Source organism: Lissotriton helveticus, chromosome 4_1 (genome assembly GCF_964261635.1).
Source record: "Lissotriton helveticus chromosome 4_1, aLisHel1.1, whole genome shotgun sequence".
Lineage (NCBI taxonomy): Eukaryota > Metazoa > Chordata > Amphibia > Caudata > Salamandridae > Lissotriton > Lissotriton helveticus.
This window is the reverse complement of record NC_136063.1, coordinates 1345762123-1345789197: the sequence shown is the minus strand read 5'-3', so window position 1 is coordinate 1345789197 and position 27075 is coordinate 1345762123.

The following is a 27075-nucleotide window of genomic DNA, read 5'->3' as shown; positions in this document are numbered from 1 at the left end:
GTCATCCTCTCTACGTGATCCGGCTTTCTCCATTGTGCTACACATTTGAAATTACTTTGTTTGTGTTTTTCTCTGCTTTTATAGTGCATGTTCCCACATGACATGTGGGAATTGCTGGCCTGTCGCTGGTTATTGCTGATTTTTGTATCGCAATTGGGATTTTCGCTGATTTTTGTATTGCGATTTGGGACATCGCCACTTTTTTTGTGTTCGTGTTTCGCATTTTTTAGGTGTTGCGTTAATTTTAATATGGTCATTTGATGCGTTATCGTGAGACTATCGCATGGTACCGCCGCATTGAGAATACAACATTAACACAGCATTATTTTCCCTCGATAGACTGCGATATGCAAAGTTGCATTACGCTAATTTTGTGCTAATTATCACACATTCTTGAGATATCCCCCTTAGTGTGGTAAGGCAGGACCACCAATCTCCATATTTAGTTGCAAATTGCTAATTTGCATATGGGAATGATGTTTTTCCAAACAAACTTTCTGATTATTGCATCAATTTGATTAAAATACCCCTGGGTGGTCTTAATAGGAACATTAGCAAACAGGAATATGAAAAGTGGCAAAAACAAACATTTTAACCAAGACAAATCCCTATAAAAATGACAGAAGGATATTTGCCATTGAACTAACAGCTTGCAGTCCTTCTTCAGGTTGCATCTATAGTTTGAATAAATCTGTATAGTTGGAAGTAATGTAATTCCCTAAATATCGAACAGGGAGAGTGGAGGAATATTGATACTTTAATTGATATGGAAGATCCACAGATGAGGCATTGAATAAATCAATCTCTGGCTTCCTTTTATTGATGTTATAACTGCCACTCAAGGAAAAATTAATATTTTCACGAAATACCATTTGAATATTAGATTCCTCTATTAACGAATAAAGCGTTATATAGTTTGCAAAGAGTTCCAGTTTAGGCATACCAAAAAGGGGAGGAAAAATGAGAAGCCCATTACAAATTGAAATAGCCAAGGGTTCAATGAAAAACAAAAACAAAACAGAAGATACTGGGCAAGTGCCCAAGAGATTTTGATGGTCCATCCCTTTTAAATTATCTATGATTCTAGTAGAAGTATCAGCATATGGCTAAATAGTGATATCACCAGCTCTAAGTATATAAAGAAGGCTGGCCAATTGATTAGATCAAACGTTTTCTATCATTAATCATAAGTATTACAGCTGTCGGGTTGGGTTGTGCGAAACCCACTTCATAATCTGGACAGTGGTCAGAGATCCCTGCACTGCCCTACTGCTGCTGTTTTTTCTCCAACTGCCATTCCAGGGGTAGGAGGAAAGCTGTCAAAGTCAGCGGTCAATTAGTGGTCAGTTGGAGTAGTCAATGCATGCATTATAATTCAGTGCTTGGACCGACCGATTCTGACGAGTCAGCAGCAGTCCAACCACCTCCAAAAGGTCAGCGGAAGCCGGACCAATTGGCAATGTAAGGATCCCCATAGTTTTTGTACAGAAATGGTTGCAACTGAAGAAAAGCTTAAAGATAGGAGTTAATGGCAATCTACTGTGAATTAAATGCTAGATCAAAAAAAGAAAGATGTCTTGATAAATAGTGAGAAAATGAGCAAGTATTAATGAAGTATGTCTGAGCACAAATGAGAGGTGGTAGGTAAACACTAGTAAAAATATATTTGAAGAAGCAACATAACACTATTTGTTAGACTTGACCCTTTTTGGCTGGTTCACCCCTATACTTTTTGCCTTTTCTCTGACATGGTGTTGGTTGTTATAGGCCTCTGGGCACGGGAAACATCCTTTACAATGCAACTTTTACAACGCACTACCATTACGACGCAACTTTTACAACTCAAGTTATTACAACGCATTGCGCTGGGGGGCGCTCTAGGATAGGGAATAGTTTAATTACTATCCAACACCTTCCCTACTATTCACGGGGACTGGAGTTGGAATAGTAAATTAAATTATTCACTATCCAGCGCCCCCCAACGCAAGTCGTTGTAACGACTTGCGTTGTAAAACCTGCGTCGTAATGGCATGCATTGTAAAAGCATGCGTTGAAACGTCATACATCCCTGGGCACTTTAGCACTGTTGTCCAGTGTAAAGTGTGTGCACTCTCAGTGTATATTTGATAAGTTTGGCCTGCCCACCCATAGGAATGCATTGGGGATTCCCTGATCAGTGTGTGTCAGTGGTAATTCATGGTATGGGAGGAGCAGCGTGGTCAAATTTAGTATATATGAAATTGTTAGAATAAATGCTGCGCAATGGTGTGCGCAGATTTATTGTGACTATGGGAGAAATGCCACTTTTAGAAGTTGGCTTTTTTGTGTGCTATGTTTCTGCCTGCCTGATGTGAATTGCATGTCCGGCTTGTGAGTGACAGGGGCTGGAAGGTGTGTGTGGCTCCCGGAGGGGCGGGGTGAGTCAGCGCTGGAGGAGGAGTAATCCCCTGACTCTGCTTAGGAGTGTGCCTGCCCTGCACAATGCTGGCTCCGCCCCCTGTGGTGCATCTGATCATCTAGTCTCCACCTGACAAAGGGGAAGAGGAGCTTGCAAAACAAAGTGCTCCAAATACCTCATGAACCCGTTGCATCTGGTTCCCCCATGCCCTGCACTACAGACAAATGAAATAATGGTATAAGTAGAGGGGCTGTGACCCCCATGAATTTGTTCAGTTCTTGTTCCTGAATACTGCTGGGGCGTTCTTCTGCTGGGGTCCAGGAGGGGCTGCCATGAGGGCTTACCTCTCTGGGCCCTGCATTGCCCCTGCATCTCTAAAGACCTTTTGCTGGGACTTATTCTTTTGATGCAGGAGTTTTTGATGCCTCTAGCGCCTCGTGTGCGCTTTCTTTCCATTTTTACCCAGAAGAGCATGTGGGCTGCGCAGCGCTTTTGCTGCAGCCCCCTTTGAGAGGGAATCCATTTTGTAGGGATTCCCCCGTGATGCTGTTGGCGGGTGCCCACCCCGCTTGTGCTTTAATTTAATTACAGGAGCCTACCCCGTCTTATGAGTGTCCTGAATGCGGGTGCCCACCCAGCAATTTCGTGTATCTAAGCGGGAGCCCACCCCACTTTATTATTGCCTAAAATGGCGGTGCCCACCCCTCTTGCGCTTGATGCTATTTGCGGGTGCCCATCCCGTGTACAGTTGCCGAGAATCCACGAGTAGCCCGAGCCACCGAGAGGAGAGCGCAAAATCCGGAAGTCAGGCACCCGCGTCTGACTGTGGGCAGGCCTACAAAAGGAAGTGCAGCCGGAAGCTTGGCTGCATGCCTAAAAGAGGACAGGAGCCTACCCCGCCTCCACTAGGCCAGAGGTAAAGTCCCGGGTCCCAGGAGGGGGCCCGGGTGAAATAAGAGGAGACCGGGAGTCAGGAAATGCCCAGCGGGCTTCCATGAGCTGTTGTCAGCCCTGACAGGAACAGAGACATCACGGTGAGCACCGTCCCGCCGAGGAAACCAGAGGAGTCATGCCCGCAGTCCTGGTGAGTGGGGGCTTCTTCCTTGTGATTAGTGCCATTTGAGGCACAGTATCAGTGCATGGGCGGTCCAGCGAGAGAGCAGCTGTCCCAACAATGGGCATATTGGTTGCAGGAGGCCCAGAGGGGCCCGTGCCTATGATTTTACAGTTGCCATGCTTGACAGAGGGCACCTGCAATGATGGGGGAGCCCCAGTGAGGCCCCGAGGGCACAGTTGTGCCAGGGCCTATTTGCCTATTCACAGCTGCGCCGCACCAGCATCGGCAGCTGCAACCTTTTGCGCACATTTGTTCAGAAGGCACAGTGAGTGCCCAGGCCCACAATTCTTCAAAGCTGCATGGTAAGTAGCATCAGATGCAACATTTAGGCCACAGTTCTTTCGGTGCATGGTTGAAGGCGATAGGAGTGAGATGCACTGCGAATTCTGCTGCATTGGCAGCCACCCTGACATTTGGGACATAGGGCATTTGATCCCTTTTGAGAAGGCCAGTTGGCCAGAGGGACTGTGAGGTTTGTAGGGTGCCAGGCCCTAATGTGATTTATGTGGTGCTAGGAAATGTGATTCATCTACTCTGATTCACGCACCCTATTTTATGTTTCTAAATGTGGTTTTATGATTATGAGGTTATTTGCATACTGTGGTTTATGCTAGTGAGATTACTCTCTCTACTGTGAGTTATGCCTCTAATGTGATTTATGCTAGTGGGGGTATTGTCTAATGCATTTAGACTAATAAGATGATTGCATAATGTATTTATGCTGGTGAGGTTGGTGCAGAATGTAATTCATGCCTAAATGTGATACTGTGCGTAATATCGTTTATCTTACAGGATGATGCTGAGTTTGCCAGGGATTACTGGTTGGGTCCTACATTCATGATATGTCCTACATTTGCTAAGCTCACTTTGTGACGATTCTGACAGTGGTCCAGTTGGCCCTGTCAGGTGTACATAATCCCTTGTAAATATTACCTAGTGCCAGGTGACACATTGTATATCATTTGATTACTATGTGTTATGAGAATACAAAGGCTATTTTTGATGTGGAGTTCCTTTTGTGGTGTGCATGCTATGTTGTTGCTGTGTGAGTGTGCAAACGTTTTACACATTGCCTCTGAGATAAGCCTGACTGCTCGTGCCAAGCTACTAAGGGGGTGAGCAGGGGTTATCTTTGGCCTGTAACTCCCTTGCCCTGACTAGAGTGGTGTTTCTGCCTGGCTTTGGCGCAAGCCTTACCCAACCAGAAATCCCATTTCTAACACTATTTATAAATAGATTATTTTAAAACATAAGAATATTATGTGTCGAAATTGAGAGTGAGTAAAAACGATGGCTTTATGTTTTCCATAGTAAACATTGGCAAACTAAAAATAAATAATGATGGTGTATATATCTATAAATTACATTCTGTTAATAAGTTTGTTAAGATCAAGCACAATGCTACTGAATATTTATGCATCAACTGATTGTCATAAATTCGAAGTTAGTAAAAGTAGGTACATTCTACTGAAGCACATCTATCAATATTAATGAGAGTATGCATTCTGTCACAGAGCTTTGCAAGTTTTTCATCTACTGGGTTGAACTTAATTGCTCATTACATGCTTGTAATAGTGAATTTTTCAAAATGTTTACTTTTGTTTTATTTTTCAAGAATATCAGCAACCCTACAATATGATGCTCCCTTTGCAGTTTAACTGCTATCATGTGAAAACTGGATGCTCTGTTGCAATCCAATTGTTCTTCAACTGAGTTAAGAGGCTAAGGACTAGAGGAAAATGCATTCTTCTATTAGCCACTGCACCAATAACAGACTTTTAGGGCCAAATTTATCAAGGTTTAAGCCGGTGCAGCATTACAAAATGTAACGCAAACCAGATGGAGGTAATGAATTGGGATATACTTTTCAGCATGAATCTTGCTTTGCAATCAAAAGTAATCCTAAGGAAAAGCAAAGTAGCGCTTTGAGCAACTTTGCACTAACTTGCATCGAGTGGGTATTTTATAAGTGGCACATGGGCATTACCATGCAACCACAGACTGATTTTAACAGCAAGGATTGTATGCTAAAAAAGGTAGACAGGGTTTTGCAACAAAAATGTACACCTCCTCGAGGCACGTGTTCAGTTTAAAAAAAACTTCTTTCCTTAAAATGTTTCCAACTTTGAATGCGTGGTGTATTAAACAGCACACATGCAATGTTGGAAAAGATCTAAAATAAAGGCACAGAAACAATCCACTGCAATGCGTTACTCTTTCTTTGTGTGCTGCAAAATGCAGTACACAAAGAATAAAAGAGAAGAAACAAAGTAATTTGTTGAAGTAACACCTCACTAAAAGAGCCTTAAGGTTTTGGCAGATCCACAGATTATTATGGTCTTAGAAATCTGGGGAAGCATCAACATCTATAGTTGTTGCGTGGGAACACCCATGGCAATGCCCATGGAATGCCTTCCTAGCACAGAGTAAGGCAATGCAGCGATTTGCACTGCCTTGCCTTACACCATATTTATGAGGTCATTCAGGCTTTGGGTGGGCTCATGGATCTAATTTCAAGGTTTGCCCCACCGGAGCATCAGAATAAGTGACACTACGGCAGTGCAAGGGGCTCATGAATATTCCCCTAATTTTAAATATAGAAGTTTGCACTGGAATGCTACCCTTCCAGTGCAAAGCATATGTTAGACATCACACATACAACTCATTGCTAAATTGCAAGGGTGTGTGCATGGTACAAGGCAGCCTAAAGAGCTTGGGCAGAGGTTGACACGAGCTATGCCATGTCTAAATAGACATGGTGCTATCCTTATACCTCCCTATAAAATGAGGTAGCACAGAGCAGCAGGTTTGGTTGCTGTTCTGTATTTGCTGAAAAAATATTACATGAAACCCAGAGACCGGTCCTAGGATGCTTGTTTCTGGTCCAGTGAGAACCTGACCTGGCTGTTCGGGCTGGACTGTTCCCACGGGGAACAGGTCAATACTGATTTGCATAGCTTGGTTTAAGCTGGAATGGCATGGGGTGCAAACAAACAATGGATTTAGGCCCGGATGTCTGTAGTGTGGAAAATGTTTGACATTGATCAGCATTCTGTCCATCAATTGTTCTTCTTGCATTTGTCACGCCCAGTGGAATGAGTATGCCCAAACATGAGTCCCATGCTCTCCATGCCACTGGAGTCAATGTAGCCTGGCTGATGAGGGGTGAAGTCCTGAAACATGTCCTAGGATGCTTTTTTTCGGGCCAGGGAGACCCTGGCCTGGTATTTCAGGCTGGTCTGTTCCCATGGGAAACAGGGTCAAGACTGATTTGCATATGCCTGGGTTTAAACTGGATTGGCACAGGGAGCGCAAATACGATGGATTTATGCTCAGATCTCTGTACTGGGGTGAATGTTTGACGTTGATCAGCATTCTGTCCATCAATTGTTCTTTTTGTTTTCTCAATCTGGATGGATAACTACTCGATTTTTTACATGGAATTTCATTGCGGAGTATGGGCTTTTCATTTTGGAGATTGAGTTTTTATTAAAAAAAAATTTTTATCAAAATAATTTACAATGTTGGTTTCCCTGTTTGGATTATTGGAGTACTGTAGACTCTAGGTGACAGATGGTATGATCAAGTCACCAATAGTTGCAGAAAGACTATAACTACAGGTAGAAACCCCAAACTTCGGATGATTTGTAAAAAATGATTTAAAAAATGTCAATTTAATTAGAAACTGAAGTTAAAACAGGCAAGAAATATTACAGGTTGTTAGTGTGTGTTAGGAGTGTAGGATGTATGCAATATTGTCCAGGTAGTCTGAGCACCCATAAATGAAAATTCTTTGATTTTCATTGATTTTTAGGCAGTAATCTCTCACATATCTCTTTACCTTTTTTGTAAACACAGGGGGTTATGTTGCAAAAGTGTGTATTAATTTGTTTGTTCACAATGGACCTGCAAAGGACAGCAAGTTTTGTATATTTACTTAATACATTGTTGTATTTAGAAAAATGTATTATTTTTATTACAGGTGACATTGCAAAAGATTTATATTTTGCACTATGGTGCCTGTGGAAAAAAAGTTTAGCAATATTGAAATGTATTGTTTGTTTCTGAATATTTATCTGAGATGGAGTTAATTCCTTCATAATCTGATTTATTGTAGAAATTATTTCGGATTTGGGTTTTTAAATAGATGGTTTATTGGAGTCCATTCTTTTGCAGTGTGATATGTAAAATATTTTGAAGGAAAATAATTTTTGTAAATGGAAAAGTTTAAAACTTTGATGCAATTTTTAGTGAAGGGAAAATATTTGTGCATGTTTTTTTAGATACTGTATTCAAGGTGGAAAACATTTTTATTATCAGAGTTACGAAACAGAGATGCTTTAGGCCTATTGTTTGCTGTCGGTTGAAAGAAAATTTAGTTTTTGTTATGTTTATTCTTTATTTGAAAATATATATTTTTCTTACCAATTTAAATTTTTTTAATCAACTCTACCTTGGCCCACCCCCTGCCCCCACCCATCCCCACAAAATATAACAGATTTTAAAAAACTGGGCCTGTAGACTTGTGGACGTTAGAATGTCTTGCGCTAATAAAAAAACTTACTAACAAGCTTCGACCGAAATGCCTAATTTCATTTGCCAGTTGCATATGTTTAATATTTTTAAAGTAGAACAGTAATTTTTCCCCAGCCACTGTCCAGCACCTTTCCAGCAACTGCCCTGAGATAAGTGCCCAGCAGAGCAGGAATGTTATTTTCCCCCAGCCGCTGTCCAGCAGCTGCTTCGAGCTAAATAGTTTTCTCCAAACGCTGTGAATTTTTTTTTAAAAAAAGATTCATTTCACTATATAGGACCAGTTTAATTTCACAAAAAATGCTTACAATGGGGGGCGGAGCTAGCAGCCAACAAAGATGACCACAGCCTAGGACGACTCTGTGCCCGATGCTTCATCTCCTGTAATAGATCCGGTGTGAAAACACAGACAAATCATGAGCGGAGACTCCCAAACACCAGAGGAGCAATCGCTGAAAGTTCCAGCCTTGGACGAGGGACTAGAGAGGAATAAGACAAGGCGGAGTAGTTGAGGCCCAGAACCAGCGGCAAAGCCGGGACCTCGTGTGAACTCGGGTCTGATTGCAGTGGGGACCAACCCGCATCGACATCCTTGCTAGAGGCCCCCCCCGACCGCCGGTGCTCCCATCGAGCTCCAACACCTTCACGGAAAAAGTGAGCCAAGCCCAGCAGCTGCCTGGGAGTGCCCAGCAGCTGCCTGGGAGTGCCTGCGCGAGGGGAGGAAGAACACTGAAGCATCGGACCGTAGACCGGCCGATGTGTGTGGGGTGCGGCTGAGTGGTAGATAACGGCGAGTTGTGAAGACCGAACAGAGGGTGACCCACCCTGATAGCCCGCCGACCCGGCCACCCTCACTGCACTCACTGCACATAGCGGGAGCCCGGGCCCTTCCAAGAATAGATAATAACAGCATTGGTGCGGGTGAAAAGGAGCATTAATTTAGACGGCCGGTGGAACACCCACGGCCACAAACCAGGAGACGGAACCCAGCAGAAGGCCTTTGGAACTGCTCTGGTACATAAAAGTCACAGAAAGACAAGGCCGGTAGGGATATCCTTCACGGCCTATATGCATATTCAGTACCTGTTCAAGACTCTGCAGTGGGACAGGTCTGTGGAGGTTTCAGGTGCTACGAAAAATACATAGAAGTTATGCGTGAGACCCAGCAGTGCACATTGTAAGGCACCAACGGCATAACCTCCTGGGGGTGGAACAACTATATATCTAACTCCAGAGGCCCCACCGGAGCTCAGAGCGATTGGCCTATTGTGCGAGACTCAAAACTGGGTCCAGGAAAACGGAAATGCCGTGAGTGGATGACGGTCCCACGGCAGGCAGTGGTGATTACTAGTCTCCCCCTTCATTCCCCCCAGAGTGCCCTGTTGCAGCGCCTCTCGCCTTGGCCACCAAGGGAGGCAGGGGACAACGTACAGTGCCCAACATTAAACTCAACAAATATGCCTAACAAAAAGAGCAGACGGACACGCGGTCTCCTCCCGCAACAAGCGGCACAAGCACACCGCCTGACAAACTGAAAGAGTCCACCCTCCAAGACGTGATGGCTGCACAACACCGATGCAAACATCCATAGGAACAATCTCGATGGATATCACATTACTGTGTGCCGACGTCTCCAAAATAAGCACAAGAATGACGGAGGTCGGAACCACTACGGCCGCTCTCTCCATAGACACAGTGGCACTGAAAAAGAGGATACAAACATTAGAGCTGACGCAGAAGCAACTTATGGACAAGCTCGCCGATCAGGAAGGTAGATCAAGAAGGAACAATGTATGCCTCATGGGTGTCACGGAGAGCGTGAAGGGGTCGGCCCTGGATCTCTTTGTCGAGGACCTCATCAAAAACCAGCTGCAACCACGTGGGCTATCCTGCTTTTTCTCAGTGGAAAGAGCACACCGGGTGCCCGCGGGGAGGCCCGGCCTGGAGCCCCCTCAAAACCGATATCGGCGCGCATATTCAACTTCGGTGATCGGGACACCATTCTACAGGCAGCACGCATAGCCCCACCAATACATGTACACAACTGCAATGTAACCCTATAACTGGACTATACTGTGGCAGTGACAATACAACGCCATAGCTTTATGGAAGTGAAAAGAGAACTCCTCAACCGTGAACTTAAGTACCCAATGCTATATACAGCAAAGTTGAGAGTGAAGGTGGAAGGCAAAACTTGGTTCTTTGGGACACCTGAAGAAGCCTCAAACTGGTTAGAAGGATGGCGACCGGTGGGAGGCGCAAGGAGACAGGGACTCAGACAGAAGCAACAATCCATGACAACCGCATCGCAAAATAGAACATGGCTAGAAGCAACAAAAGGATCACAACAAAATGCCAACGAGAATTCAGACTCAACTGACGACTACGGAACCTACTTATTCATAGACTCTCACTGCAGACTCTATATGATGCTCCAACAATGTACTAGATAAACAGACCTAAACACTTAGAATGCACAGTTTGATCGCAAAGAATTATGAGCTAATTGGTGTGTGAGCTGAGAGCACAGAGAAACTCTCCCCCCTACTCAAGTACAAAGTTATAGGGATAAAATACTTTGCTGTGCAGGTAGTTTTAAATCCACTGTGCAGGGAGTCAGGGTGGAGGGAGGGGGGATGGGTAAAGTTTAAGGGGTTTTTCATAGTTCTAATTTCAATGTTGACGCAAGATGCAGTATCAGAGGATATACCTGGCATTGACACAGTGGGACATAGATGGGCGGCACAACACTGCATCTCGATAGATGACAGATAGGACGCAAATAGACACAATAGATGACTATTTCGACAACCAGAAACAGACTTCTCAACCATATGGCCTTCCATTTAAAGTGCTTTCGTGAAATGTAAATGGCCTGGGAGATAAAATTAAACGGGGATTGGTCCTACAATATTTCAAACTTAAGAGTCCCGCTGTAACGCTTCTCCTGGAATCACATTTAACCGGGACTGCCTGTAAAGCTTTAGACAGAGAGGATTCAAAATGGTAGTACACTCAGACTTTACTTCTGGCTCTCGAGGAGTGGGGATCCTAATTAGCAAACGTTTCCCATTAATAATAACTGGGTCCCGGGAAGACGACCAAGGAAGGTTCACAGCGATTCCATGTCAACGGGACGATAACATTTATAACTTGGTGACAGTTTACATCCCTCCAACACTGCACCAGAAAACTCTCCCAGCCCTTGGAAAATTCCTATGAACACTCCCACAAGGCTATATGGTAATAGGGGCGACATTTTAACATGGCCATGGATGCCTCCATGGACAAAAAAAACCCTAGACACCAGAAATGTCAAACGGTATTCAAGGTGTAAGAACGTGAAGATGGCTTCCCAGATCTGTGCCTGAATTATATCAACCAACAACAAGTGCGTGTGACCATCACAGCATTGACATCAGTCATAGAGATCATTCTTGAGAGGTTTTTAAAAACTTTGTAAACAAGAAACCCTTATTTGAGAGTTCCCAATATTGAGGGCCGGATTTATCAACCTTTTGCGCAACTTGCTGCACTGCATGAAAGTGAGAGGGCAGGAATGAGCCATATGTACCAATATATGCCACATTTTTGCTCTATATCTGTGTTGGTGCACAATTTGTGGTCTAGCACCAATGCAGGCACCCTTGCTCAATGGTGCAAGGGTGCCTGTGTTGCTGGCAGGATTGTTTTGTACAGGAAGGGACTCCTTCTTCCACAAAAATAATGCTCTGAGGCTTTTCTTCTTTCTAAGTGTGCTGGAGAATGAGGAGAAATATAGGCATTTCTCCTTGTTGCACCTCTGATGGGAAGGCATAGCCTTTTGGCACATTCCCAGGTTTTGCAGTCTTGACAAATCTGGAAATGCACCAAAATTCATGAGTGGATGATTTGGAACACTCATGCCACTCATGGAACGCCTTCCTAGGGCAGAGTAACGCAAGGCAGCGGCTTGTATTACTCCAGATTTACCAAGCAGTGCAGTGCTCCACAGGTGGCCTTTTGCTGGTTGGTAAATTTGACTAGAGTATTGTGTTGCCCTTGCAACACCATGAATTGGGAAGTGCAATACTATGATAAATCTGGCTTCATGTGTCACACGGATAGGGAACCATTGTCATTGCTTAACATTACAGTAAATGGTCTATCCCAAGACATAATTTCAGAAGAGAAAGGTATACACAAATAAACAACAGCACAATTCAAAGAAGTAAAAAAATAAATGCCAAATATGTTTATTTGGAACCAGATCGGGTTTGGGTTTTGTTAAAAAAAAGTGGGTGATTTCTAAAGGAGGAGGATTATATTAAAACAAACCTCTAATCTCTGGAGGAAGTCCCGAATCTGAAGGAGGATCCAGATATTGAGTTTTCCCCAGCATAGGAGAATATAGTGTCGGGCAAGAAATCTAATGATTCTTTCCCTTCCCTCAGATATTGGAGTAATTGCAAGTATCTAAAAACGCTTAATCTGCAACATAGGGTCTGATTCAATGCTTGAATTATGGAAACTCTAGATGTTGTCAGGTTTACCACATGTTAGAATTGTCTACATTTATGGCATAGCTGAGATAAATCTATTATTGATATTGATCAAAAATATCAATTTCTCTACACAGATTTACCATCAGAGGGCATACCAGTGGTGCATTTTCCAGTAATGTCTGGTAGAGTTGAAGTCTTTCTGTCCATAAAGGCAAGCACTACAAATAAATGTCTAAAGCTGAGGTACAATGTTAGTCCTCACATTCTCATTTTAATGTGCATGTTCTGTGGGCTCCCGTGCATGATAATTTTCTCATGCATTTCTTTTTCTGATATTTTTATCATATTTTCGCGATAGAGATTTTCAGAGGTACTCTTTTGTTTGGCACATTGTCCACCATAGGTGCAAATAACTCATCTCTAAGGGCTTGGTTCAGATTTTGGTGTAATTTGTCCCACAGATGTTTTTTCAGTGGTCTTCCCACCTGCCAACGTGGTGGTCTGCCTCCCCTATTTAGATGTTGGCAATTGCATTGACAAAATACCGCTGTGCTCCTGCCTTCACCAACAGGAAATCTTGATTGCATTGATGATGGAATAGGTTAAAGCGGCTGTTAGAGGGAAAACACCCAGTTTCTCCGCCAGGCCAATCACGATGTGCCTGCCTGCAGACACAACTGTGCCAGGAAACCTCCACATCTCAGTTGTCAGAATGGAACACATAAAAAGGCACAAAATCAACTTTACTTACCTCCCCACTTCCTTTTCCACCATGGATCTGATCTTACACGTCCATCCTCTACTGCTGCTGGCTGATCATGATGCAAATCAACACTGTCATCGCCGGAAGTGAAGGTAACCTCCCACATATGTTCAGGACTTGTGCTTTATGAAATTATTCACAAAAGCTATAGCAAACCAATCTACAATGCATATGTAACTAATGTTGACGTTCAAGAAATATAAAGTGCCACACATCTATAACCACATTGTGTTCATGAATCAGGTGGCGGCTGACTTACAAAAAAAGGACACTTGCGTAAAAGAATATATATAATAAAAAATCAGAAACTCACTATACAGGAATGTGGAATTAAAGTATGAAAATTGTCACATAAAAAAGTATGCATCACACATCATTGGGATAAGTGCAATGTGGGCTTGTGTAGAAATTGCACTAGACAAGCTATAAGCCTTACCTTATAGATTACATGGAAAATCAATGGCAGTCCCAAATCTGAAGCTCTCTACATATTCATCCATGTAAAATTGCCCCTTTCCTAGTGCAAGTCCTGTATTGAATACAATGTCATTTTGCACATCCCATTACAATATGAAATTCATATGTGTACATACCTATCAATAATGAAGGTAAAACTAGTACACCTGTAGTAAAATATCCTTAAATAATGGCTCAACATCTATTTATAGGTGCTCTCCACTACTATGTTGAATGGCTGCACGAAATTTCAAACCACCATCATATACCATGTGAACCAGTGTATGCACTTTACATAGTAGACATTTAAAAAGTACGTTGTAGTTCCTTATATAATGCTAAAGAAAAATAGGTACTACACATTTTACACTGACACATTGCTAGAAATCTAACATTTGCAAAGAAAACATAATGCCAGGACAGACTTGGTGAACAGATAAATTGTGATTTATTCACAATGAGAGAAATCTCTCAAGTAGTTTGAAATAAGTCAGTCAAATGCCAGTGAAAATGGAATCCTACTCATCTGTGTGCCTCAACTTGCCTCCGATTGCACTGCCAGGGTAACCTCCCCGGGAAGGGGCACCTAGTGGACAGAGCAAGCACCACAAAGATGTTACTTGAGAGGGGGTGGTTGTGTTTGGATTTGGGAGGGGTGTCCTTGGGTTTGGGCGGGGTTGTTTTAGGAGGGGTGGTGTTCAATTTGGGAGGGGGGTGTGGTTTTAATAGGGGGGGTTTGCTTTTGGGCTTGGGGCCTTTCCTTTTTACGGGGTACCATGGGGGTCAGTAGGGGTAGATACGGTGTTTTGAGGGGTGGTTTGGGATGTGAAAGGGATGGGTTGGGGTGGAAGGGGTATGTATGGGTTTGGAGGGGTGGGTGTGGCAGAGCTCAGGGCAAGGGCAAACAGAAGAATTTCATGGGGTAATGGGTAGTTGGAGTTGGGAGGTAGAGGGCATTTAAATGTATGTTGTGAATTTGTCAGTTGATGGTGCAGGTGTCTGTTGATGGCGCAGGTGTCTGTGGTTTAGGTGTGTGTAATGAACATTTAGGTTTGTCTTGCTTTGTTGGTGAGTGTTGTATGAGTGAGTGTGGGCATTTCTGTTTTTGTGTGTACGTGCTGTTGGAGTGCTGGTGTGGGCATGGTGAATGTGACTGTGGTGGGAGCAGTGTATGTGGGTGTGATGGTGGGTGCAGTGTATGTGGGTGTGTGGGGAATGGTGGGTGTCTCTGTGGTGGTGATGTAGAGTCAGTGGTTGTACTGTGGGCGGTAGTTCCATCTGTGGTGGTAGGTTTAGTGTATGCGGTAGTGCTGGGGGTAGTGGATGTGTCTGTGGTGGTGGGGGAAGTATCTGTGGTTGTGCTGTGGGTTGGGTGGTGTATGTGTGTTTGGATGCATGCCTCTTTTTGTGTTGTTTGTGTGTGTGTGTGTGTGTGTGTGCTGATTGTGTTGGTCTGAGTAGATTTGTACAAAGGTGTGAGTGTGCTTAGAAAAGGTCTGGGAATTAGGAATTTGGATTGGGACTAGGTGGGAGGTGGAGCACAAGGTTGCGAGGCTGCTGTCAGTGAGGAGGCTTTACCTTGGAAAGACCTCTGTAGGCCAGACATAGCACTATGAGTGTCTTCCAGGTAGGCTACCATTTGTCCCATTTGACTGACAAGCCCCTGGATGACATTCAGTAGTGCAGTCTGGCCTAGAGAGATATTCCTGAGGAGGTCAATAGCCTCCTTACTCAATGCAGCTGGATGGGATAGGGGCATGGGGTAAAGTGCCAGGAGCAAAGGAGATCCCAGGCCTTTTATCGTGCCTGGGGTACCACAAGGGAGGGTAGAGATGGTAGTATGGGTGCAGACAAGGATGCAGGTAGAGCTGGAGTTGTAGGGCCTCCCACCACTTAGAAGTGCTCACTGGAGGAGGCCTTGGAAGAAGATATAGAGTCATAGGTGGCCTCTGTTGCAGTCCCTTCACCCTCCTGGCCACTGTGTCCCTCTGCTTCGTACTGGAATCACAGTGGCCAGATGCTTCCCTACCTATGTTGGCAACTTCTCCTTTACCTGCCCTGGATGATGCTTAAATGAAATATACAATAGTGTTATTGTATCTGTGTAAACAGAACAAGTCATGAAATTTGACCACAAAATAGTTACCAGGTTGTGAGATTTCACCTACTTCATGCCTCTCAAACTTTGGTACTACATTTGCATAATGGCATGCATGTAGGCAATATTTTCCAAAGACACTTGGTCACAGTTATGTCATTACCCATGATAGCTCCTATATCATGTATGATGCTGTCGCTTATTCATTATTTTGTCTCTTAAGGAACTGATTCATGTCTCAGAATGTTTGGGCTTTGTTGTAGAATAGTGAACTTATGTCACCGAAAAGATATACCCCAACAATACCTATGTACATAGAGTCCGCTAGACCCTCATTTCTTCATACTTTTCATTCTCAATGAATAAAATATGAATCAAGGTCTGTCAAAATATACTGCAATGTTGTACCAATATTAAAATACACTGAAAGACGGTTACCTTTGTTTGACATTTGACAGTGGTAACACTCACCTCAAGTCACTAAATTATATGTCAAGTGTCAAAAAGTATACATAAATTCTGTACTCGAAGTAGCTTAGCAATGTATCACACACTAGCTACATACCTAAACTGTTGAAGACAGTCTGAAACTAATATTTGTGGGGATTGACAAATGACGACTACAACATAATAAAATACCAGAATCAGATTCAAAAGCTGTATGACCCACATTAACATCTGGATGCAAACCAACCATCTACAGCTTAATGCCAGTAAGACTGAGGTCATCCTATTTGGACAGTCACATGAACTCAGGTATAACAAATAGGGGCCCCAGAACCTTGGCCTCTATCCATCTCCTAAACCCATTGTATGTAACCTTGGAGTGACAAATTGATAACAAGCTGTCCAAGAAATACCATGTAAACCATATAATGAGCACCTGCTGTGGCTTAATGCGAAGCCTACGTAAGAACTTTCAATGGATTCCAGTAGAATCAAGAAAACTGCTTGTTCAAGGTCTAAATATTATTCATCTTACTATGGAAATGCTCCATGAATGAAGCGCTTTTCACCAGATTTTAAGTTTTGCAGTACACCCCCGCCAGGCTGGTGTTAAATCTTCCATCACACTCCCTGTCTGCACCCATTCTGAAAGCTCTTCACTGGCTCCCCATTAGAAAACACATTTGTTTTAAAATCATCTGTTTGGTACATAAGACCATGTATGAAAATGGGCCAAACTACCTGGCCAAAAAACATAATTGGTATTTACCTAATAGGAATCTTAGGTCAGGGACTAAACATCTTCTTACTCCACTCAGGGTTCGCACCACCAGGAACGGCGATAGATAATTTTCTCATCTAGCTCCTTTTTTTTGGATTAAATTCCGGTGCAAATTTGTACAATCATTGATCAGAAAATGGTTCGTAAGAAGCTCAAAACATAGCTCTTTTGACTGCTCTACCTCCTCCTGTCAGCCGTTTATCTTCTCCCTCATCTGCATTCGCTATAGCCCTTTGAGAACCCATCCGTTTGATATGTGCGCTCAATAAAACCTAATTACTTGTGATTATAGCCCTTGAAACTTTCTAATACAACTTCAGTCCGTGGCAAAAGAAAGCCTCTCCACATTTGACTCCTAAATATCTATAGTTATTTGAACTTTGTTGTATCTTTGTGAAATGGTTTTAGTAACTATGCTGGCTTTCACTGTAGTCTGAATGTTGTAGAACATCACACTAATCGTTACATACAATGATTCATATATGGTATTTACTGCATGGATTGCAATGTGAATCACAATAGGCAACTGTTAGACCTGACATCTTTGGCGTGGTTTCCCCTGTCTTTTTGCCTCTGCCTCCTGTATTTTTGAATCTGTGCTGAATTTCGTTTTTGCTGGTATAGATGCTTTGGGCCCTTTGCCACTGCTGATCAGTGTCAAAGTGCAAGTGCTCCCTGTGTAAATTATGATGGTAATTGGTTATCCATGATTGGCATATTTGTCTCACCAGGAAGTCCCTAGTAAAGTGCACTAAGTGTGCCAGGGCTGGTGATACAAATGCTACTTGTGGGCCTGCAGCACTGATTGTGCCACCCACCTGAGTAGCCCTAAAATTGTGTCTCAGGCCTGCCACCGCAGTGCCTACATGCAGTCTGTGAACTGCCATGTCCTCCTGGTCAGTGTCCCCACTGACCGGGCTTAACCCTTCCCTTTCTGTACACATTCGTCACCCCTATGGAAGGCCCAGGTACCCCCTTGGGCAGGGTGCAGTGCATGTGAAAGGTAGAGCATGTACTAGTACAGGTGACATGCTCTGGTAATGAATTACAGCCATTTTCGCTTTTCACTATTGTAAGGCTACCTTGCCCATAGGCTATCATGGGGATTACTGGCTACAGTGGCTACCAGCATACCTTCCCATAGGAGCAAGATAGGACATACAAGTCTGGTATCCCTGAACACATCTTTTAGGAAAGGTTGTTTTTAAATCTAGTGTTTGAGAACAACACTATTAGAAAGTTATTTGTGGATAGAGACGGGTTTTAGTAATCAGGAAGTGTTGGCGCTCAAGCAATATTCACGTAATGTATGTGTTGAATAAACCTAAAGGAGTGGTACTAGCAGGAAGGGGAGACCCTCACAAACCCCTTAATCTGTATAGTAAGCCACACAATTGCAATTAACACGAATCCTGCGCGCACATATATAGTCATTAATCCAATGAGTGAATTTCTGGGAAAAAATAGGACAATCCAGGCGGTAGGATTTGTGTTCTTATCTTGTCTCTTTTTTAATCGTGTATCAGGTATAGTTGTACAAACAGCCAGCCGACACGTGTTTCGTTGCGGAAAACAGTGTTCAACAACTCTTCAGGGCTCAAAGGCTGGATCCAAAATTGGAGAGCCCACATCCGGTGATAATTCCAACCCGGCAGGGTAACAAAAAAACTCTTGAGTAGAAGTGTTTTAAGAGAGGGGTACAAGCCATAAATAGGCTAGTCAAAGTAAAGACGCCAGATTTCAGAACAAGGTTGAATGGTATTCAAAAACGGTAGATTCCAACGTAGAATAACATCACGATTGTGCAAAAGAACCTGTTAAGTCCCGGTGAAGCACGGGTGCGTGCCCTCTTGGAGTGCTCTTTAAAATAGAGACTCCTCAGCCTGGCGTCTGGTTTGAACGTGACGTTCAAACCAGAAATCTGGCGTCTTTACTTTGACTAGCCTATTTATGGCTTGAACTCCTCTCTTCAAGCACTTCTACTCAAGAGTTTTTTGTTACCCCGCCGGGTTGGAGTTATCACCAGATGTGGGCTCTCCAATTTTGGATCAAGCCTTTGAGCCCTGAAGAGTTGTTGAACACTGTTTTCCGCAATGAAACACGTGTCGGCTGGCTGTTTGTACAACTATACCTGATACACTATTAAAAAAGAGACAAGATAAGAACAAAAATTCTACCGCCTGGATTGTCCTATTTTTTCCCAGAAATTCACTCATTGGATTAATGACTATATATGTGTGCGCAGGATTCGTGTTACTTTTAGAAAGTTGCTGTTCTCTTGTCTGACCTTTCTGTGTGCCTTGGCCTGTTTGTGAACTGACTGTCTGGTTTGAGAGTGACAGGGGCTGGGGAGCCCCCCAGGAGGCTGGCTGAGTCAGCCCTAGGCTGAATGACTGCATTTGCATCTTGAGTGGTGGGAGGGGATAGCACCTGGGCCTGAATAGGGCTGTGCCTGTCTTCTACAGTGCTGGCTCCACCCCCTGCTGGGTGGCTGACGACCCTGCCCCTCTCTCTGAAAGAAAAAGAGAAACCAGGAAAACAAAGTGCTCAAGGAACACCCAGAACTGGTTCAGACCGGGCTCAGTACCCTCCTGCACAAAGGGAACAAAGACTTTTAGGGGTATAAGTACAGGACCCCAGACTACAGAATATTAGATCATCCTGGAATCAAAAAGGAACCTCTGCCAAGGAGAAAGCTCGAAGACTGAAGAAGGAAGACTGTCCTGCTGTTGCTTTGCTGGACTGACCTGCAGTTGCTTTGCTGTCAAGGAGAGGGGAAGGACTTTGCTTTGTGCTGTGTCCCGTTGCTTGAAGGAATCTCCAAGGGCCTGAAGAAGAGCTGGCTCCCTGTTAAGAAGTCCCAGGAACAAAATGACTTCACCCACAGCTTCCCTGAACTCTGCTGAGAGAGTTCTGTCTTTCTTGGAGCACTTGGCCCATGTGTGGTGCCTCTGGAAGTTGTACCTGTGTTGGGAAGCTGGAAACCAAGATTTAAACAACTGTCTGCAAAGTTTATCGCAATGCTCGCTTGCGGAGTGCGTCCCCGTCAGTGCGAGGAAATTCCCGCCGCTACGAATGCCGAGATCGTCGCAGTGCCTGTTGCTGCTGCCAGAGCCGTCGCATCCTTCGTTTGCGGGACGCACCAGCCGGGTGCGGGAAGATTACCATTGCTGCGAGTATCGTCGCAGAGCCTACTGTCACTGGGTCAGATCGTTGCACCGCTTGCTTGCGGACCGCATCATATCGCTGCGAGAGTTGTCGCAGAGCCATCGCATCGAGGGGCCGCGAGAGGAGAAGATTGCCGCTGAGCCGTGCATCGTCGCCGCACCGGAGATCGTCGCCGCCCCGAAGATCGTTGCATCGTACCTTTTGCGAGCCGCTACCACCGAAACCTGTGCACTGGAATCCACGCAAGGTATCGCATCCCTCCCCATACAGACCGGAGTCATCAAAACACGCCCGCTGCGTCCAGCGGGGTTGTTGCATCGCCTTCCCAGGGTCTCGGGAGTGACGCATCACTTGCTTTTCAATGCTACAGCTTTCACTTGGAACTTTTATCGCATCTAAAGGTACTTTTGGCTAAAACGTGAAGCAACTGTGGATTATTTTAACGCAACCGTAAGAACTTATTTGAAACCATATTCTTGAACTGTGTATGTTGGATTTTTGTTGTTTTGGTCTTGTGTTGTTTAGATTAAATACCTTTATTTTTCTAAACTGTTGTGGAGTCAGTTTGTGGTGTTTTCACTGTGTTACTGTGTTGGTACAAATACTTAGCAAATTGCCTTTGATAAGCCTGACTGCTCGTGCCAAGCTACCAAGGGGGTGAGCAGTGGTTATCTAAAGAGTGCATCCTTCTTACCCTGACTAGAAGCAAGGGCACCTATTTGGACAGTGGTACCTACCTCTGCCAACTAGAAACCCCCAGTTCTAACAGCAACATATTACACCTTGATGCATTTGAACATTTGATTAACAAGTCATGAGTATGGCCTGTATTTGAATTTTCCTGATGGGATACACATGCATATATGTGGTGGAACATTCCATCTTCCAAAATACATTAAGGTTTCCCATTTCACTCCATCATTGACAGTAGATCTAGATATGACAAAGGACATTGAGGAATGGTTTGAAGTATTTTGTACTCTGTTACAATTGTGAACACATTCCTGTCTGTATTTCATCAGAAATGTTATGCCTATCTCAATTATGTAGCCAAAAGTAGACTGCATTACACACACATTTGTGAAGCAGTAGGACATCATGCAAATCTGTCACTGTGTAACATGTATGAAATAGTATTTCTTTTTTTGTGTAACTTTTTATTATTTGAAACACAAAGAAACAAAACATAAAACATACAAGCAAGGCATTACCGTAATAATACAGCCATTAGGTCTGCGCTCAAAGAGGACGGGAGATACATTACAGCAGGAGAAAAGAGTCTTTGAATACAGATAAGGGGAAGGAGGCAGAGGCAGAATTACATATGAACCACACAATACACCATAGCTAGAAGGAATGTGGGTCAGGGCGACTGGGAAGGACTAGGAATAGCGGTGAGTGGGGGGCGCACAAATATCTCCACTGTACAAGTTCCAAGGGTTCCAAATCTTCCCCCATTTTTTGGGCCTGCCTCTTGCCATATACACTGTTTTCTCTCTGAACATGCACCAGTCCAGACTCTCTTTCCAAGCAGTCACTGTAGGCGGCCTTGGGGATCCCCACAACTGAGCAATATCCCTCTTCGCAACCATATTGGCCAGGGTCACCCACCGAAGCTGCGACACATCATAGTCATTCGGACCCCATACATTCAACAAACATTGTCGGGCTTCCGGCATCATCACAACACCTGTAACTTCATCCATAATCCCATGTATACGTGTCAGACGAGGTCTTCCTCAGGATCTGTCGAGTTGATATAGGGGCCCACCTCTCGATACCTCCAATTCTGATTGTAGTAAATACACAGAATATTGAAGTGATCAAGCGGGGGGAAAAGGGTGTTGGGAAAGGAACAGCAGGGAAGGAGATCTGAAAAGGAAAAGTTAGTCAGGGGAGTTGGGTAGGGAACAGCAGGGAAGGAGATCTGAAAAGAAAAAGTTAGTGCTGCAAGTCTATACTAATATTCTAAGAACTCTGCAACAACTTAAAGAACTAAAATTTCACCCCTCAATAAAAGACCTTTTGTCTTTAACCTGGGTTTAACTCCAAATCAACATATATGAAATCATTCCTTTAAATTAAGCATTAAAAGAAAACACATTTGGGTCTCAGATTCAACACTGACGAAATGACACCTTTCTTGTAAATAACCACTTTACAATGACAGTCAAAAATGTCTCTTCGCCTAGTAAAACATAAACTTTTACATGGATAACCTCTGATGCAGTTTTTACATAAATAATCTCAAGTTCAAAACCTTCACTTGAATATCCTTTCTTTAACTAAATAATTCTTTCTTTTGTAATGTCAATTCGTACTGCGACTGTTATGAATTGCGACCAAAGAAACCATAAGAAAAAGACCCAACAAGATAGAGCCTAAGCTCTCAGAGAATTATTTCACAGGGAACAAAGAATGTGTAATTTGCGCAGATAAAAGACTCAAAAACACATTTAAACAAGTTTACTATAATGTGCTTTAAATGTTGGCCCAGAAAATAGCTTAAAATGTCCTACCTGTAGAGTACGACCTACTCTACTGATACACAGGGCGTGGCCGAAGAAACCTAGGCCTCAGAGATCCAACTTACTGGTACTGCAAAGGATTCCCAAATACCTCCACAGCAGGTTGCGCCTTCCCAAAGGACCTTCAGCAGGATTGCCAACCACTTCCGGAAGCAAAGTCCAAGAAAATGCTTCCAATACTCTGAACTCCACTCAGAGCTATTGGAAGACGCTGCTACTCCCTCAAAATCCTAAGAATAGTGAGCAAAGAGGTCTGGGCGTGGTCGCGCACGTTAACGTGGCTACGCCCGATGTTAAACGCGACCGCTTACCGTTTCTCACGCATTTCGCGTGAGGTTTTCAATACCGCTTGCCAAACCTCACGCATCTCGCGTGAGGTCGCCAAACCTCACGCATTTCGCGTGAGACAGTCAAATCTCACGCATTAGGCGGACTAAAGGGTATGAAGAGCATGTTCCAAGTACATTTACATTACACATCAGCATATACCTCTACATATGTTTCTGTAGGTTGTGCAGACGAACCACCAGCGCCCCCTGGAGGGAAAACTGTGAATCTTCCCACACAAATACCTCGAGCATGACTCATGCCGTGGGGCGGGCCCTAGACCGCAAGCCGCCCTAATATTCCTGACAGTACCTCCCCCTCCCAAGAGCGGTCTAGGGCCCGGCTTAGAAGGATGAAGGAGGTGGAATCTGCGTAACAACTGAGGGGCATGAACATTTTCTGCCGGTTCCCAAGAATCATTCTCAGAACCGTAACCTTTCCAGGAAACCAGATACCATAGTTTCGTGCCCCTGCGTTTAGAATCCAATATCTTTTGCACCTCATACTCCCAATTGCCCTGAATCAGGATCGGTGCAGGTTTGGGAGTTACACCTTGTCTAGCTGGCTTTAACAATGACGTATGAAATACAGGATGAATCCGCAAGTTCTTGGGAAGTTGCAGTTTGTATGTCACTGGATTAACTTGACGGATCACTGAATATGGACCAATGAATTTGGGACGAAACATGTTTTTGTGTTTAAACTGTAAGTTCTTAGTGGATAACCACACCTTATCTCCAGAAGAATACACTGGTCCTGCTCGATGACGCTTATCATATTGCTGCTTGTATTTCTCTTTACTTTGTAATAGCCTTTTGTGAATTTTCTGATGAATGTTCTGCATAATTTGCACTGTCTCTTGAACTGCGGGTGCATTGGTCTCTTCTTTGGGCAGATTTAGAGGAATTGTTTTTGGTATATAGCCATATAGGGCCTCAAAAGGAGAGGATCCTGTAGAAGAATGAGGTGATGAGTTATAGGCTATCTCAGCAAACCATAGCAAATCCAACCAAGACTCTTTTGAATCTGTTACATAGCATCGCAAATATTGCTTCAGGGTTTGATTTAATCGTTCGGTTTGACCATCTGTTTGAGGATGATGACTGGTTGACATATTTGACGTAATCTGTAGACATTGACACCATTGTTGCCAGAACTTGGATGAAAACTGAGAACCTCGATCCGATATCAATACTGAAGGCAGTCCATGTAGTTTCACGATATTTTTTAGAAAGATTTGCGCTAACTGTCCAGCTGTAGGCAAACGTTTACAAGCTATGAAATGTGCGTACTTTGTTAAACTGTCTACAACTACCAAGATAACTGAATGTTGACTGTTTTGCGGAAGATTTGTAATGAAGTCCAAGGAAATATGTTCCCAAGGTCTGGTTGGAGTGGGTAGCACTTGCAACAGACCTTTTGGTTTACTGTGATCCGTTTTGAATCTTGCACAAGTTTCACAGTTTTGAGCCATTTGAGTCACATCTTTCTGCAGAGTTGGCCACCAGAATAATCTTTGTATTTTCTCCACTGTCTTCCTCGGACCCGGATGTCCTGCCATTGGGTGAGAATGTAACCAACTGAAAACAGTTCTTTGTAGTTCTTTGGTTGGTAGATAGATTTGCCTTCCATGAAATGGTAATCCCTCTTTGATAGTTTGATTCTCTTCCTTATTCTCCCATTTTTTCCATTGATTAGGAGAGAAGTTTTCGTGTATTTTCTCTAGGAATTGATCGGCTGATATCAAGCAAAGTACTTTATCTGGGCTTATGATCGCTTGTGGATCTCCTTCGAACCTGTGCAAAGAAGAATCTTTCCTAGAAAGAGCATCAGCTTTCTTGTTGTCTTGACCAGGACGATAAGTTACTACGAAATCGTATTCTGCAAAGAACATCATCCATCTTAGTTGTCGGGGTGTCAACATTCTGGCTGAGCTCATAAATTGCAAATTCCTATGATCCGTGTAAACGGTTACCGTGAATTTAGCTCCCATTATATAATGTCTCCATTCTCTGAATGCTTCTAGGATAGCTAGTAACTCTTTTTCTGCGATGATATAGTTTTGTTCGGCTGAGTTCAATTTTCGTGACATGTATGCCACCGGATGCATTTGACCAGTTTTAGGATGCCTTTGAGAAAGAATAGCTGCAATTGCCACATCTGACGCATCTGCTTCGATTATGAAAGGTTCTTTAACATCTGGGTGCATTAAAATTGGAGCTGCTGTGAACGCCTTTTTTAGTTTCTGAAATGCATCATTTGCCTCGGAAGACCATTCAAATTTTACCTTTTTTCTCAGCAATCTTGTGATAGGAGCTACTACTGCAGAAAAGTGATCAATAAATCGACGGTAAAAGTTTGCAAAACCCAAAAAACATTGTACATCCCGGACTGAAGTTGGGATAGGCCACTCAGCTACTGCTTGGATCTTTCGATCAGTCATTTTCATTCCTGTTGGGGTGAGTAGGACACCTAAAAATTCCACTTCAAATACATGAAAGTCACATTTTGTTAGTTTACAATACAAATTATGTTTTTGTAGGGTCTTCAAAACTTGTTTTACATGACCTTCATGTTCTTCCACAGAGTCTGAGTAGATTAAAATATCATCGATATAGACGATAACAAATAGATCTAAAAATTCTCGTAAGACATCATTGAGGAAGAATTGAAATGCTGCTGGGGCGTTACAGAGACCGAATGGCATTACCAAGTATTCAAACAGACCATATCGAGTTTTGAATGCAGTCTTCCACTCGTCTCCTTGTCGGATTCGTACCAAGTGATAAGCCCCTCTGAGATCAAGTTTGGTATAAATCACTGCTGTTTTGACTTGATCCAAAAGGACAGGGATTAACGGCAATGGATATTTATTTTTGATGGTTATTTTATTCAGCGCCCTATAGTCGATGCAAGTTCTTAATTCCCCATTCGCTTTTGGAATAAAAAACAAAGGGGAGGCAGCTGGAGACTTAGAAGGACGGATAAAACCATTTTCTAGATATTGATCTAGATAGTCTCTCAAATGTTGGTTTTCTTTTTCTGATAATGCGTAAATTCTACAATTGGGTACACATGATCCTGGCAGAAGATCAATCTGACAATCATAGCTTCGATGAGGTGGAAGTTTTGCTGCTTTCTCTTCACTGAACACCTCTTGAAATTCTCTGTATGCTTTGGGTAAAATTGTCTCTTTTTCTTCTGCAGTTGCGATTTTACTTACAATTGGTTCCAAGATTTTTAAACAAGATGACTGACAAAACTCTGAGAGGAATACAAGTTCTCTTTTTTGCCAATCGATTAGAGGATTATGCAAGCAGAGCCAAGGCATGCCCAGAATAAACCCATATTGAGGAGCTTGGATCACATCAAATTGCACTTCTTCTAAATGTCTTTGTTTCTTTGAATCGTCACAGATCATAACCACCTTTGAGGTTTGCATTGTAACTGGCCCTCCGGACAAAACCTTCCCATCGACTGCTTGGACAATTTCTGGAGTTTCTTTTTTCTCGCAAATGATACTTAGTCTCTGTACAGTTTCTAGATCAACAAAGTTCCCAGTAGCACCAGAGTCGATTAAAACTTCCATTTGCCAAATCTTAAGAGTCACTTGAATTTGTACTGCCAACCTGAAATGAGCTTTGTAATTAGACACACAAGAGTTTATGGAAGGGTAAGCGATAGTACCCAAGAGATCCCCTTCTAGACATCTCGGGCAAACTAGTTTTCCGACGTTTGATCTGTTTTTTCTAGGATTGCCGCCTTGTTTGCACTGAAGGACTTAGTTTTTGGCTTCATCAAGCAATCCTTCACGAAATGTCCCTTGCGACCACAGTAAAGACATTGTCCATTTTTGCGTCGGGTTTCTTTTTCTTCCTTAGATAATGGTTGTCTAAGAGCTCCGATCTCCATTGGTTCTGAACTGGATTCGGAGTGAGATAGTTGAGTCCGAGGTCTAGGTTCATTCTTCCAATT